The sequence below is a fragment of the Pantherophis guttatus genome, chromosome 9 (genome assembly GCF_059756535.1).
Source record: "Pantherophis guttatus breed Tessera chromosome 9, ASM5975653v1, whole genome shotgun sequence".
Lineage (NCBI taxonomy): Eukaryota > Metazoa > Chordata > Lepidosauria > Squamata > Colubridae > Pantherophis > Pantherophis guttatus.
Window position 1 is genome coordinate 31771974 of NC_142071.1, and position 12221 is coordinate 31784194.

Below are 12221 nucleotides of genomic sequence, written 5' to 3' on the forward strand. Positions count from 1 at the left end.
TCTTTTCGTGAACCAACTGGCCAGAGTCAATTGGACTCTCAGTCTCTTAAGGCCCACAGTGTAACCTGTTGGTAAGTACAAGTTCTGTCTGTGATGGGAAGACAAAGTCAACAGAAGATAGATAGAGTTGATCTCCGCTGCAGACTCAACACAAGCATGTGTTTTCTCTGGAACTCTATTATATTAAAAAGAGAGATGCTAATGTGACATTTTAGCAGCACAAAAGGAGATTCTGTTCTAAAATTAGGGCATAAATCAAACACAGATATTCTCTCAGACACACAATCAACCCCAATTTTACTCCTCCTCTTTCTACATTGAGGGTTGTATTAAATTCCAGCCAGCATGTTTCAACAGGAGATGCTACACTTTGAAGTTTGCAAGAGGGCCAAGAAGAGAAGCAGTCCGTGTGAGCTTCACCTAAACACCAAACTAACTGGAGAAGAAAGCAAGCAAGAAAAAGAAATGGAAAGAGAGACCCAGGGGAGGGGAAGGTATTTGAGGCCATTGCGTATCCCCCACACCAGGAATTGGGAAGGGTCCCACGTGTCCTTCCGAGACCCCGCGGGTCGTTTTGCTTTGGACTTAGCACCTATGGCAGCCCAACAGTTGTGTTTCCAAAGCCTCTTCTTCCAGCTCAAGGGTACCAGCTGAGGATCACACACTACAATGTTGTGGGTGGATGGTTCCAAGACAAGCACTAGATTTGATTTCATTTACCTCTCAATGCAATTAAAATTAAATTAATCAAAATGAATATGATCACTCCCCAGTTAAATATTTTCCCCTTCTGTCTGATTAACTACAACCTGGGAGCAACTTCTGGTGATCTCTGGAGACAGCAGAATGTTTTCGGAGGCTGCTCCAGAGTTTCTGGTTGCACCGTTCTGGTGATGGCTTAAGTGTGCAAACCCAGCCATTGATGGCTTATTCCATGAACCATGGCCTAGTGTGGTCTCTTCAGAGAGGTCAGAAACAAGAAGAGGTTGCCTTGCAACCCAAGGCTTCTCTGTGGCCCATGCTGAGCCCCTTGGGGAGGCCACAGTCACCAGTCTTGGCCCCCCTACAGGAAGTCCCCCCCTCCTCCTCCTGAACCCACAGGCAGACAAAGAGGTTGGCTTCTACCAGTGGGCTCATTTTGCTCTGGGAAAGGGATTTTTCTTCCATTGTTGGGGGAAGAAAAGGCAGCTTTTTCCTTTTATTTGCCTCACTTAGGCCTATTTAAATAACTTTGACTATAATTTGCCATTCTGTTAATATGCAAATGTTAATGGTTATTTTCTCCCCTTCTTTGTACATGATGCCTTCAGTTTCCTCCACTCTGTATTTCTTTCAGTACATAAAGTTTGGGGAGTGGGAGGAGGAGGAGGAGGAGGAAGGAGGAAGAGACAACCTCTTCATGGAAGAAACCTAGGAGAAAAGGGCCCAGCCTCTCACCCATTCTTCAAAATCCTGAAGGCAAGAGGAGAAATTAATTGATATTGTAAACAAGCGTGAATGAAATATGGAGGAGTGGTTAAAAAGAGAGAAAGAGAGAGAGAGAAAAGTGAAGGGTTTTACTGAGCTTAATGCATTAGAAAAACATCTCCCAACCATCCAGAAATGCAATAACTAGACTTAAATAGGCCACAGGGGTTTTTTTTTTTCCCAAAGAGGAAGAAAATATCCAAGGCTTTATAGTACAGGGGGGAGGGGTACCCACAGTGCATAAATTAGCATCCCCTTTGTTTTGAACTCAATGAATTTATATCATCCTTCAACACTGTTTAGGCAAAGCAAATACAAACAAGAAAATCACATTATTCTTTCCAATCCACACACAAAAATGATCTGGATATTCACATTTAAAATTGCTATCATGGATTAGCTTAAGGCAATTATTTCTCCTGCTGCATTCTTTTTTACAATAATTTTAAAAAGAATTCATGTCTCTCGCCTAACAAGAAAAATGAAATCCCATTAGTTGAGTCTCCAGTGGATATTAACGCTCCTTTTGTTTACAAAGGTTAATATCTCCCAAATAAAGGAACACACACTGCCTGTTAAAATAATTACATCATGACATTTCAGAAAGGTTGGCAGATAGACATGGTTTCAAGCAAAGAAACAAACAAAGTAAGTAGGGATACGTTTTTTTATTTTAAAAAAAAACAACCCTGTGATTTAAACAAACAGAAGCCATTGGTTATTCTGTCCCCAGAGCTACTGGGCGGCTTGTCTTAATATTTTCCCCTTCCCACAGGACCTACACTTTTCACAGTTAGCATTCAGAAGGACACAATGATGATCACCGAAAACCAACCTTCTGAATCCAACAGGCTGTTGACTTACAAGGGGTCAGAACTTTCTTCATCACGAAGGAATGGACTGCCCCCTCCCATCCCACATCAGAGGGTCTTCCAGTTATTTGTGATGACAGCTGGAACAGCTCCAGGGCTGGATCAAAAGACCCTCTGTGGTTCTTGGTAGCCTTTCCACCCTTGTTGGTTTACATCAAGTCCAACTATAAGGATACTAACATGAGCTGAGGTGGCGCAGTGGTTAGAGTGCAGTACTGCAGCTACTTCAGCTGACTGCTAGTTCAGCAGATCAGCGGATCAAATCTCACCGGCTCAAGGTTGATGCAGCCTTCCATCCTTCCGAGGTGGGTAAAATGAGGACCCAGATTGTTAGGGGGCAATATGCTATTTAGTATACTGTCTTTGGTGTAAGCCGCCCAGAGTCCTCGGAGAGTGGGCGGCATAGAAATATGACCAATCAATCAATCAATCAATAAATGTGCAGAGGAGTTTTGTTGGAAAAGGGTGTTGGTCATTTGAGGCTGACAACCTCAATTGTGTAATGGTGACCTCTACTTTGTAGATTGCATTGTTATTTCCTTCCTTCCTTCCTTCCCTCCCTCCCTCCCTCCCTCCCTCCCTCCCTCCCTCCTTCCTTCCTTCCTTCTTTCTTGTGCTCCATTGTGCCACAATGCAGCTCAACACGAGAAGCAAGATGGTCAGGAGGACCAATGACTCCTGTGAGCCATGGCTCTACATCTTCCAGGGGCAACTAGAGGGGCCACCTCACAGTCCCTCACTGGCAACTGTTGGGCATTTCAGAATGAAATTAGAAAGTGCTCCAAGCCCTGACCCCACATCCCCTGAAGCCAAGGCTGGCTGTGGCTTTCCAAAATAGGACAAAGAGATCCAAGCAGAGACAGGACTCTGGGCTGCAGCCTCTCTTGAATGAAGGCAACGTTGCGCCTTTAGTACTTCCGAGGTAATGAAGCACTGCAGTCAACTCCTCAGAACCTTAATGTAACATTAGCATATTAACAGAAAGGCAAATTATAGTCAAAGCTATTTAAACAGGCCTAAGTGCACCCAGCCAAATAAAAGGGAGCCCACCTCTTCTTCGCCCAACAATGGAGCAAACCTCCAGAGCTTGTCAGGGCCTTGTCCAATTCCACAGCCCCTCACCTGCGCATTGCCTCAGCAACGAAGTGGCGCCCACGCCAGCAGCATTATGCACCGGCGGGGTGCTCCCCGGCTCTGCGGGGCGCGAGGAATTAGGGACTTGCAAGGAGCTCAGCGGGACGCCAAACAACTTGCCCTTTGCCTTTTGTAAGCATGTTAACACAACACGTCAAAGTAAATATTCTGAGACAAAAGCCCACCAGCCCAGCTTTGGGGAGGGGGGAGTAAAGGCGTGCTATGCAGCGCTTGCATGACTAATGGAAAAGTGCTCAGGCACCTGTTTTCATGCAAATCTTGAGAATGAATTTAGACTAGAATAGAGCTGGAAGGGACCTTGGAGGTCTTCTAGTCCAGCCCCCTGCTCAAGCAGGAGAACCTACCATCTCGCACAAGTGACTGTCCAGTCTCTTCTTAAAAACCTCCAGTGATGGAGAACCCACATCTTCCCTCTTCCCTGGAAACAGGCACTTCACTCAGAACGGGGAACGCCCAAGTGATGCCGATGCGCTTAGGTGGGGCCTGCCCCATTGCGCCATCCAACAACCGGCAAGGAGGCTTCCCCACAATCGGCCACCCATGCAAATTGTGATGCCCCTCAACCCAGACGGCCATCCCAATGGCCCAACAGAATTACCGGGGGGGGGGGGGAATCCCTCGTGTTTTCCTCAGACCAATGTCATCTCAATGGCCTCCCCTTCGCACTCAATTCAGCATAAAAGACCCCCCCTTCCCTAGTTGGAGTACAATTACAACCAGGAGATCCTCAGAACTGTAACCCAGAGCACCTGCTGCAGGAATCCTGCACCTGAGAAAAATGGCATGAATCAAGGTGAGTCTCTTGGCCAGAGCAAGGGAGAAAGAGGAGGTCAACATGAAGGTGTAGCAGCCCAGTAACCACCATGATGAACTGATCATACGCTGTCCTCTCTGGGGTCCAATTTAACAGGGAGATGGCCAGTTCTTTCCATCCAGGCTTAACAATGGCTGCTAATAAGCTCTTCTTGTGCTTTATCATGGAATCTCATCCATGCATCGCATCTCCTCTGGAAAGGTCACTGGTCTCCTCATTTTTCAAGCAGAAGAGAAGTTTCTCCAGGAAATTCCCTTATTTGTTCTAAGGACAGATCGCCACCATGGTTGTTGGGTTTTTTAAAAAATCATTATTATTTCGTACATATTGCAAGAATAGTGTCGCATCTGCCTTACCCATCAAATGACAGCGAATTTTGAGGAGAGCAGTGTTCTACAGATGTTCCTCTCAACTAAAATATAATTTCCACGTCAGGCTGACAATTTTCCAGCTGACTGGTTGAACATGCAGCTCGGAGGCTCTGCCCTGCCGACCGAGATTGGATGCAGATGGCAAGGTTAGCAATCCCTTTCTTCTCCTATTAAAACTTCTCTTTGCCACCATAATATTTTGTAAACGTACACCACAAATGGCATCCCGTAGCAGTGGAGGGAGGAGAAAAGGCTAGCTATCTGCTGCAATAATCTATTTTTAATGCCCTTGTTATAGAGAGCTACCTTCCAGACAGATGCGGCTTCTTTCCCAGATGAGCTATCGGTCACATCTGCCTAGTAAAGAACTGCCAAGGGTCACTGGGTCTCTAAACAACTGACATCCAAAGTTTGTTCCTGTCTGACATGGCCTACAATATTTATTTTTTATATTAAAAAAGAAAAAGTCCATCTAGAAACAAGAGCCTGACAATTAACTGCAGTCCTTGCCCGGGCCCAAAGCTCAGCCTGTTTGGCTCAGGAGATGTTCAAGAGATTATAATATCGAGGCCAAGTGGCATTAGAACCAAAGCAGCTCTTAGCCAGTCTTGGCTGATCTTGAATAAGGGAAGGTCAGGCTTCATTAGTGCCTGGATGAGAAATCCCAAAGCTGAAGAAGCAAAACAAAATCCCCAAACGTCCAAAAACAAACAAACAAACATCCTAGCAGCAAACCTGGGAAAAGCTAGGGCAATGTCTGTGAGATCAACACAAGGAAAGCTTCTCTTCTACAGCAAAGTCACATGGAATAACCCCACTGGGGGGGAGGGGGGGTTCAAGAAGAGATTGGACAGCCACTTGTCTGAAATGGTCTAGGGTCTCCTGCTTGAGCAGGGGGCTGGACTAGAAGACCTCCAAGGTCCCTGCCAGCTCTGTGGATTCTGTTAACATAAAAGAAAATTGTGTCCATATTAACGGGCAGAAGGCTGAAGCCGCAGATAAAGCAGATAAAGACTTCTTGGCAACTGCATTGCTGGTTTGCTGGAAAGACTCGGCAGAGGACATTTGAAGGATTAGAAATGGGTATTAGAAGGTACTCTGGTTCACATTTGTACCCTGCTTTCTATGGCATGGATGTATTAAATGGCTATATAATCTCAGTGGACACCAAGAATGGATCCCTTCATATTCTTTTCACCCTCGGATTTCTCCTCCATGCTAAAGCAACTCATGTGACCTTCTCTAGGGGATGAAGTGCAGCGTCTTCTGTTCCCTTGCTTTACTCTGAATCATTGTTAGAACATCCACATCATTACTCTTCAATCCCAGATTTAAAACTGCCAAAAGAGGCCGTGTCAAGATATGGATTTGGAAAGTTATTACAAAAATATATTTTGGGAAGGAGGTTGTTAGAAGCGTCTAGAGAGATTTTACATTGGATGGATGGATGGATGGATGGATGGATGGATGGAGACAGACTGAGAACAAAGCACCATGCAAATTACATCCTCTATTGAATTATGGGAATTAACAATATCGCCAGAAGAATATGGAAGATAAAAGATTACAAAAGACAGAAGTCCTTCAAAATTTCATATTCTGCCTGTTGCGAATGTTGGCACATTCTCTGATTAAATTGTTGACATGATGCAAAGGCAGCAATTCTACCTCTACTTCTGCTGATACTTACAAGTGGACGATGGGCCTTGGATGGTTGATGCTGTCAGGAAAGCCCCAAAGCTTCCTCCCTTTTGGGGCAGCCCCCACGGTGCCTGGAAAACCACCAGCCAGGCTTTGGAGAAGCAACACCGATGAGCTCCAATCCTTGGCTTTTCTTCTCCAGAACCTTCAGAAGAAATGAGGGGCAGTGGAAGGGGAAGGACTCCATGCCCAGCTATCCTTTATCCATCCAAACAGCTCTGCTTTGATGCTCTTGCCACATTCCAGTCTAAAAATATCCATTCACTGAAAGATCCTTTCCATCCAACAAGCAACCCCGTCTTTCAACTTCCCGGCCTTTTTTTAAAGCTCAGCCAGACTCTTCCAGGAGCCAAGTCTCAGTATTGAATATGGACATGGCCTCCTTCCGACCGATCGGCAGGAAGAAAAACCACTTTAAGTCCATCCAAGATTTGAGTGCAGCTCTCTGAGCATCTAAAACGCAAGATTAGACCTCTCAAGCACCTTTGAATGGAGACACGAGACGTCCATCGAGGCCCAAGGTCTGCTGGAAAGCCCAATTTTATGGGCTGCTTCTGCCAGCTCATCTTCAGCAAGTGGAGACACGGCCAGAGCTGGTAATTCTGGGGCTCGGGCTGACCCTGGTCATCTCTGCAAGCCTCGGATTGTCCAAGCGGCTTTCAGAAACAAGGAAGCCTCTCTGCGGCACGTGCCAAAGAGCTGCACAAAATCCACTACTGCAGAGACAGCCATAAATAAATATTTGACCGAAGAGGAGGATTTTTTTTTTTTTTGCAAAATTGCAATACACATGTTGCATCTAAATCCTTGCAGAGACAGATGGTTCAGACTTCTATTAGCAATGAATAATGAGATGTGTCGTGAAAGGTGTGAGCTTTCTATTTAACCTTGTTTTGCTTGCTATTTTCCTCAATAAGTGTCGGAGGCGCAGCAGTTTCCAATTTTTGCAACGGTGGGGTGGGGGTGGGGGGACTCCAGTTACTGCAATAATCCAATAGAGCAGCCCGGGCTGGCACCTTCTCCCTCCAAGAAGCTGAGCAGTGCTGGGTAAAAACCAAACAGTCCCTTTCTAATTGCCCTCGTCCCTCAGGAGAATGCTTCCCTCCCCTCTCCCCCCCTCCCCCAATGCTAGTTGGGCATCAGCTTCTCTGGCACGGAGGAAAGCCACTAAGCTGCTTCAGAAAGCTTTTGGAGGCCTAATGGGGTTGGGCTTCCATTCCGCAGGAGTCAGTTGTTACGGAGAATGAGTTTCCTCGGTGAGATGATGGATAGAAAAAGATTTATTGTGGTGGCTGTTATTGGTTTTCTATTTTGTGATATAATTTTTATGTTACCTTTTTTTATTGTGTTCTTTCTGCGTTGCTTTTAGGAGAGAGACTGAGTGGCATATAAACGCAGTAAATAAATAGCATGATCGTAAGCGAGCTAGCTGGTACCAGCCCGTTTCTGGCTTCTTATACACGATTACAGTCCCTGAAAGTGGTACGTTTCTGCATCACGCAACAACTCAGAGGCTGCTGCTTGAAAACGGGTGGAATTCAAAATATAAATGCAAAACCTCGTAGGGGACTGGCAGACATCACCACCGAGCACCGAAAGAAGTGATAGACCTCTCCTGCTTCCATCACTTCCCCAGATGGTTGCACGTATCTAGAAAGGCACTAAAACAAACCAGCATTTCAAAACTTATTAGGCAACAAGCAATTTGGTACCCTTCAAATGTTTTGGGTTCCAATTCCCATCAGCCACAGATAACATACCAGTCTAGAAGGCAAGCAGTGGTTGCTATGCAACGGGAAAGCTTGAAAGAAAGAAAGGGAGGTTGAGTAAATCTGTATGGATCTTCAATAAAAACACAAAGCCCTTTTCCACCCTGGAAATCAGAGACCGAATCATCCTTGATACCCCAACCGATACATGGTTCCTGATCTAACCTGAGTGGTTATTTAAAAACCCACAATCACTGGCTTCTCCTCCATGGAAACATTTCAGGTTCCTTCTTGCTAACGTAGGTAATCTTAGTCAGATGAGGAGCTACTAACAAACTGAGTCTGGCTGTACATACGACGCAACCCATCTTCCCCTTGTTCTTCTCTAGCAAAGCACTTGTGGTCCTTTCCTCAGACTGGCTGGTCAATGGACGGTGGCTAAGATGGACTTCGGTCCTCCCTGCTTCTACCCTTTCCATTCCCAAACTTCGTTGCCCACCTTGGCAGCTCCAGCCCCCACATTGTGAAGCAAAAGGAGTGAGCAATATGGGTACTTGCTGCAGTGACTACCCTTGAATGTTGGTTCACTCAGATGAAGTGATGAAAAATGCAAGAAGAGAGAAGGAGAGGGCATGATGTTCAGTCAATGAAACAGAAATTCACCCTCAAAGCCTTCAAGCCAACTGTGCCAAGCTCAAACTGACAGAAGGGCAGGTGCAGGTAAACCAACGTTCCCATCACCCCATCACGGTCCTTCACCGACAGTCTGTGGGCAGCCTTGAGAAGGACGAATATGGAGAATACCACAAAGTGGAGAGCATCGTACGTCGTACTTATTTTCATGAAAGGAAACACCTTTTTTCCTCCAATTAAATTGCTTTTAAAATGGCAGGAGCACCTTGGGTTCATGCAGAAAGTAAGGGTGGGAGCAACGTAGGGCTTTCCTTGAAGGGGTGTGGAGCAGGGGTGAAATCCAGCAGGTTCTGGAGAACCAGTAGCGGAAATGTTGAGTAGTTCAGAGAACCGGCAAATACCACCTCTGGCTGGCCCCCGAGTGGGGTGGGAATGAAGTTTTTGCAGTATCTTTCTCCTGCCACGCCCACAAAGCCACACCCACAAAGCCACACCACGACCACCAAGCCATGCCCACGGAACTGGTAGTAAAAAAAATTGGATTTCACCACTGGTGTGGAGTTCTTCTTTTGTTTAGCTGCAATGTCATCCCCATCATCCTAGCCATTGTCTAACCACTGCAGGAGGAAGGCCTCTTCCACGTGTTTCCAACCCATACCGTCCTGAGCTTTCTTTGGCCAAATAGACCCGCCATATTTGCTGACATTGTCCATCCATCTTGTTTCAGGTCTCTTTCATGGACACTTTTTATCAAGTTGCAATATACTGTATGGAGGTCTAGCAGCAAGGAATCTCTCATTGAGTCTTGAAGCAAAGACTCCAAGCCAAAAACAGCAGAACTTCCCCAGATGTTCAGGCCAATGAACTTACAAGAAACAAGTGATGGAGTTGAAAAGTAGCCTTTCAACAAATTTATGTAGTTTAAGCATACAGTATTTTCAGGATAGGCAGCTAAGCACAACCCTGGCCACATACAGGAGCATCACGTCTACAAAGATGTCGGGCCTCAAGGTCTGTGGGTGGAAGGCAGGTTGAATTGGGCTGAACCCCAGTCAGCTGGAAGGGGCAATGAGCTATTTTTATTTATTTATTTATTTATTTATTTATTTATTTATTTATTTATTTATTTATTTATTATTTATTTATTTATTTATTTATTTATTGGTTCGATTTATATGCTGCCCTTCTCCGGAGACTCAGGGCGGATTACAATGCGTTAAGCAATAGCCTTCATACTTTTGTATACACCTGCTTAGTAGGGCTTTTGGGGGGCCTCAAGCGGTGTTCTTTTTTATACAAAGTCAGCTTATTGCCCCCACAATCCGGGTCCTCATTTTACCTACCTCGAAAGAATGGAAGGCTGAGTCAACCTTGAGCTTGGTGAGATTTGAACTCGCAGTAATTGCAGGCAGCTGGTGCTATTTAACAGTGCTTTAGTCTGCTGCGCCACCAAAGCTCTTAGTCTTAGTCTTGTTGGTCTGGTTGGCAGGTGGGAACCGACACAAAGGAAGCTGAGGCTGAGGAACAGCCTCGGAATCACACGGAGTCTCCAAATTCTCCCCAAAGAATGGGAAATAAGAGCATTTCGGTCCATGAATCAGATTTGTATCATTTAAAGCTAGACTTTCCTCTACTCCCTTGACGCTGATGGAAACTATATACGCATAAGCAAGTATTTTTGGCTAAATGAGTCCCGAAATGTAGACTCAGGTAGAGCCTCAGCGATGTTCATTAGAGTAAAAATGAGTCACCAGACTCACTGAAGGAGAGCAAATTCTCTGAAGCCGGAGTTTAGTTACAAATGTTCTGTTAATGCCCTTTGAGAAAGGGCCATCTTAGCGCAACACCCCAATTACAATGAAAAATTACAGGAAAAAAATAAACCTACAGTAGACAATGGAAGAAGGGGGGGTGGGGGAACACAGCTACTGTTGCTGCAGCTTCTGTTCCAGCTGCCTCCATCTTGCTGGAAAGCTACAATCCACCAGAGAAAATCAACCATCTACAAGAGGGGTCTCCAACCTTGGCAACTTTAAGCCTGACAGACTTCAACTCCCAGAATTCCGGCAGACGTCAACTCCCAGAATTCCCCAGCCAGCTGGCTGGGGAATTCTGGGAGTTGACGTCTGCCAGGCTTAAAGTTGCCAAGGTTGGAGACCCCTGATCTAAAACATCTCCAGAGGCATCTTAACCACCATTGCCATCGGGGAGGGGAGGGGGGAGAAGTTTGTTTGTTTGTTTGTCTGTTTTGTTTACGTAGCAGCACTGGCTTCGACACAAATGACCTCCATGTACTTACCTGGAGCCGAGGTTGTCTTGCCCCGAGGAAAGAATGCATTCCTGCTCACAATGGAGCCTCTCAATCCGTAGCCTCAAATGCTACCGGTGACAACGCAGAGAAGGAGACAAAACCTTTTCAGCTCCTTCCCAAGGATTCATTCATTCTCCGTGTTAAAAATAAACAAGGATCTCGGCCAGCCACATACTGGCATATTCACACATTGACTGAGAAGGATTGAAAAAGAACTGGTGCTTCACTTTCTCCCTTTCTTTCTTTCTTTTTCTTTCTTTCTTTTTCTTTTTTCTTTTTCTTTTTTGTCATTTCTCTCTATTTTTATATGACGAAATGCAATCCCAAATATTCCATTTTTCTGAGCAATGCCAGAGATATATGGTGAGCAGCTTCTCGCCAGAACAGAGCTAAACGAGTTTGGGATAAGCATTTTAGTTTTTATCCGTGGGCTGTCAGACTCCTGGATGAGAAATAACATCATAACTACGTAGTACGATGGACTTGCAAGGCTGGTGCAAAGTGTAACATGTTCACACTGGTGCAATAGGACTGGGTGTTTTGTTAATATGATTTATTGGGTTAGGGATTTTCTGTCTTCACTGTGAGTTGTATTGTGTTGGGGGGGGGGTGCACTGAGGGAGCTCAACCAATCTCATTGTACATGTGTTGTGCACCGACAATAAAGATTTGAATTTGAATTTCGTTAGCCTGCCCCCAAAACAGCCCTATTCTGGGACTTCTCTTAGCTGGCAAACAATCCAAATGCATTTTGTATCTTAAAACGAGGAGGAGGAGGAGGAGGAGGAGGAGGAGGAGGAGGAGGAGGAGGAGGAGGAGGAGGAAGGAGGAGGAGGAAAAGGAAGGAGGAGGAGGAGGAGGAGGAGCAACTGCTCAGACCTGTTCCATTGCCCAACTGCCTGACATCCCACACTAAGTCATTACTATCAGACGCATCTCTTTTAACGTTGCCCTTAAAGAAGGCATTTTCTTTTGGCAGGGAATTCACTGCTGCCAGTTTCTTTCTCTAAGATAATTTTTACTCTCTAATCCCAGCTTCAGTGGAAAAGCAAATTAACTTCTCACTGCAGGCAGGACTGAATCCCGCAAGTTTTAAGTTCCATCAGGTTTTCGGCAGGTGACAGCAAGAGGCAGCCAGCAAACCCTGAGTGGTGGAAAAGAAAAGGATGCGATCAGCCCAGATTTGCC

General features: G+C 45.5%; 1 protein-coding gene across 7 annotated transcripts in view; it reads right to left on the reverse strand.

The window, feature by feature from the left end:
• Positions 1-12221, reverse strand: part of CADM1 (cell adhesion molecule 1) — a 204096-nt gene that overhangs the window by 112121 nt on the left and 79754 nt on the right. The gene's annotated exons all lie outside the window — the stretch shown is intronic.